General features: G+C 42.2%; 1 non-coding gene across 1 annotated transcript; it reads left to right on the top strand.

The window, feature by feature from the left end:
• Window positions 1-3,875: 3,875 nt before the first annotated feature.
• On the top strand, window positions 3,876-3,982 carry LOC113000824 (small nucleolar RNA R71). The gene has a single exon (XR_003266145.1). It is a non-coding gene; the product is annotated as a small nucleolar RNA R71 (small nucleolar RNA).
• The last annotated feature ends 401 nt before the right edge of the window (window positions 3,983-4,383 follow it).

The following is a 4,383-nucleotide window of genomic DNA, read 5'->3' as shown; positions in this document are numbered from 1 at the left end:
CGGAAGAATGACAGAACTGCAAGACTGAGTCAGTCTCATGATCTGGAATGCACCGTCTAATGACCTGATCACTGCACAATTTCCACAAGTAGGGGTCATCCCAAATAAAATGCTTAGCATCACTTTTAATTTTATCTTTTTGGGCCTTAGATGCTAAGGGAGGAAAAACAGAAGCAACTAAATAATTGACAATATTAGCAAACCAGGGAGTAGAAAGAGAGTCAGAAATACTATACAGTATATACAAATGATCATCCGGGAAATCATCCCGAATAGGTGAATCTGCATCAGATACACGTTCGATCCGACTCAAATGATCAACAACTAGATTTTGTGCTCCGCTCCTATCACGGATCTCCAAGTCAAACTCTTGGAGCCAGAGCATCCATCGGATCAACCTAGGCTTAGAATCAGCCTTCTTCAACAAGTACTTTAAAGCTGCATGGTCAGTATAAACAATAATGCGGGTACCAAGCAAATAAGATCGAAATTTTTCAAGAGCAAAAACTATGGCTAGAAGCTCCTTCTCAGTAGTAGTATAATTCGCTTGGGCAGCATCTAAAGTCCTAGAAGCATAGTATATCACCCTGGGCAATTTATCAATTTTCGGAGCAAGGACAGCCCCCAATGCATAATTTGATGCATCACACATAAGCTCAAAAGGGGCTGTCCAGTCGGGTGCCTGGATGATGGGGGTGGTAGTCAGTGCTCTTTTGAGGCAATCAAAAGCCTCTTTGCATCTGTCATTAAAGTCAAACTCCACCTCCTTTTGCAACAAGTTGGACAATGGAAGGGCTACTTTGCTAAAATCCCTTATAAAGCGCCTGTAGAATCCTGCATGACCAAGAAAAGATCGCACCTCTCGCACACAAGAGGGGTAAGGCAATTGTGAAATAACAGAAATTTTTGCATGATCTACTTCAATACCCTTATTGGAAATAATGTGGCCTAAAACTATACCTTGCTCAACCATAAAATGACATTTTTCAAAATTTAGAACAAGGTTAGTTTCAATGCATCTATTCAAAACTTTTTCCAAACTATTCAAACAACCATCAAAAGAGGATCCATATACAGTGAAATCATCCATAAACACCTCTATGCAATTTTCTAAAAAATCACTGAAAATACTAATCATGCACCGCTGGAAGGTACCAGGGGCATTGCACAGGCCGAAAGGCATCCTCCTATAGACAAAAGTGCCGAAGGGGCAGGTGAATGTGGTATTTTCCTGATCCTCAGGAGCAATAGTAATTTGCATATAACCAGAAAAACCATCAAGGAAACAGTAGTGGGATTTACCTGCTAGGCGTTCAAGCATCTGGTCAATGAATGGCAGGGGAAAATGGTCCTTTTTGGTAACCTGGTTCAGCCTCCTGTAGTCAATGCAGACTCTCCAACTGTTCTGCACCCGAGTAGGAATTAGCTCCTCCTTCTCATTTTTTATCACTGTGAGGCCGGTCTTCTTCGGGACTACCTGGAGGGGACTCACCCATTGGCTGTCGGAGATAGGATAAATGATTCCAGCTTGCAAAAGCTTGGTTATCTCCTTCTTCATTACATCAAGAATCACCGGGTTGAGTCTTCTCTGTGGCTGTCTTACTGGTTTAGCTCCATCCTCTAAATTTATTCGATGCATACATGTGGATGGGCTAATACCAGGAATGTCCGCAAGGGTCCAGTCTATAGCCTTCTTATGCTTCTTGAGAACTGACAACAACTTCTCCTCTTGCTCATCAGCAAGGGAGACAGATATAATCACTGGAAAACTCTTGCTATCATCCAAGTAAGCGTATTTTAAATTTGATGGCAGAGGCTTCAATTCTGGTGTGGTCGGCTGGACAGTGGTAGAAGGAGATGGTTTCTCAGCCTTTACCTTATAAAGAAAGTCAGAGGTATGTGTACTTCCTGAAACATGGTTAGTCCTATCTGACTCTATAAAATCAATCTCAAGAGGTAAAACACCACCACCAGACATGCAATCAATATCACTCGCAAATTCACTATCAGATTCACTCTCAGCATCAAATTCAGATATATGATCAAGTACAATTTCAGACTCAATGCATGAAGAGTGAGAGGCATGCAGATTAGAATAAAGATCAGTCATGTATTCATCAACAACATGGTCAATTATTTCAGCACGAAATACAAAAAGATCTTCAGATGGGTATTTCATAGCATCCAGAATATTAAAATGAATAGTTATATCACCAAACTCCATGGATAGTGTGCCTGCATAAATATCTATCTTAGTTCTAGCAGTTTTCATAAAGGGTCTGCCTAGAATGATGGGAACTGATCCTTGAGAGAATCCATCTTCCATATTCAAAATATAAAAATCAACAGGGAAAATCAGTTCACCAACTCTAACTAAGACATCTTCTATGAAACCAACAGGGTAGGCAACACTTCTATTAGCTAAATGAATTACCACATCAGTTGACTGGAAGGGACCTAGAGATAGAGAATTAAAAATAGACAGAGGCATAACACTAACAGAAGCTCCTAAATCTAGCATGGCATTGTCAAACTTACTATTCCCTATAATACAAGGTATGCTGAATGTACCTGGATCTTTGCATTTTTCAGGAATTTGAGGAACAGATTTACCAATCAATGCGGAGACATTTCTGCCCATGCTAATCCATTCACTTCCTTTAAGCTTCCGCTTATTAGTGCACAGCTCCTTCAAGAATTTGGCATATCTTGGAATTTGCTTTATTGCATCCAACAGAGGTATGTTTATCTCTACTTTTCTAAACGTGTCCAAGATCTCTTTCTCTGCCTCTTCCATTTTTTTGTTGGAAACTGCTCTTGGAGGGAATGGAAGAGGGGGAATGTGCTGCTTCTGCAAATCAGAATTACCTGTGGAAGAAGATTCACCTGCACAGAAATTGTTAGGTAAATTTTTGTCATCACCTTTTTCTGGAGTAGAGTGAAGTTTGGCAGGTTCATTTGCAGATGAGGAAGGTGCTACGGGTTGAGGTCCTTGACACTGCTTTCCCGACCTCAATGAAATGGCACTGACATTTTTGGGATTTTGGACAGCTTGAGAAGGCAACTTGTCAGAATTTTGGGACTGTTGTTGATTCAATTGGGTAGCCAATTGTCCCATCTGATTGGTTAAGCTCTGAATGGAGGCTCTGGTCTCTTGCTGAAACTGCATGTTCTGCATAGTCATTTGCCTCACAAGTTCTTCGAGGGAAGGTTGTGGAGGGGCCTCAACTGTTGGCTATTTCTGGGGTTGTTGCTGTTGTTGGATTGGTGGAGGAATGTATGGTCTGCTTGGGCCTGCAGCATTTTGGAAGGAAGGAGCAGGCTGCTGTTGTTGTTGCTGAGGGCTGGACCATCTGAGGTTAGGGTGATTCCTCCATCCAGGGTTGTATCTGTTGCTGGAGAGGTCATAATTGTTCTATTGTGGTTGATTTTGCTGCTGAGGTTGAGGAGGTCTATTGTAAATATTTGCAGCATAAGCTTCAGGTTGCTCGATTGCTCCAGGTTGCTGCATAGAAGGGCAAAGGTCTGTATGGTGGTCAGCAGAGGAGCACAAACCACAAACCCTTGCAACAGGTACAGATTTCTGATTCAAGGCCAGCTGGGTTACCAAGTTAACCAATGCATCCAGTTTGCCTTCAAGCTTCTTAGTCTCAGATGATGCAGCTGAGTTTGTAGCTACCTCATGCACTCCTCTAATGACTATGGCATCATTTCTGGCGCTAAACTATTGAGAGTTGGAAGCCATCTTCTCAATTAAATTTCTGGCTTCAGCAGGAGTCATGTCTCCAAGGGCTCCACCACTGGCAGCATCTATCATACTTCTCTCCATATTACTGAGTCCTTCATAAAAATATTGGAGAAGAAGCTGCTTCGAAATCTGATGGTGAAGGCAACTGGCACATAGTTTTTTAAATCGCTCCCAGTACTCATACAGGCTCTCTCCACTGAGTTGTCTAATACCTGAGATATCTTTCTTGATGGCTGTGGTCCTGGAAGCAGGGAAAATTTTTTCTAAGAATACTCTCTTAAGGTCATCCCAGCTCGTGATGGACCTTGGAGCAAGGTAATACAACCAGTCCTTTGCCACTCCCTCCAGAGAATGAGCAAAAGCCTTCAGAAATATGTGATCCTCCTGGACATCTAGGGGTTTCATGGTGGAGAAGACAATATGAAATTCCTTCAAATGTTTGTGCGGGTCTTCACCTGCAAGGCCATGAAACTTTGGAAGCAAATGAATCAGTCCAGTTTTAAGAACATATGGGACATCCTCATCAGGGTATTGGATGCACAAGCTTTCGTAGGTGAAATCAGGTGCAGCCATTTCCCTTAGAGTCCTCTCATGGGGTGGAGGTTGTGCCATGTTCTCAGAATGTGCAAAATCAG

Source organism: Glycine max, chromosome 20 (assembly GCF_000004515.6).
Source record: "Glycine max cultivar Williams 82 chromosome 20, Glycine_max_v4.0, whole genome shotgun sequence".
NCBI lineage: Eukaryota > Viridiplantae > Streptophyta > Magnoliopsida > Fabales > Fabaceae > Glycine > Glycine max.
The sequence above is the reverse complement of the archived record's forward strand: the minus strand, read 5'-3'. Positions and strand labels throughout refer to the sequence as shown.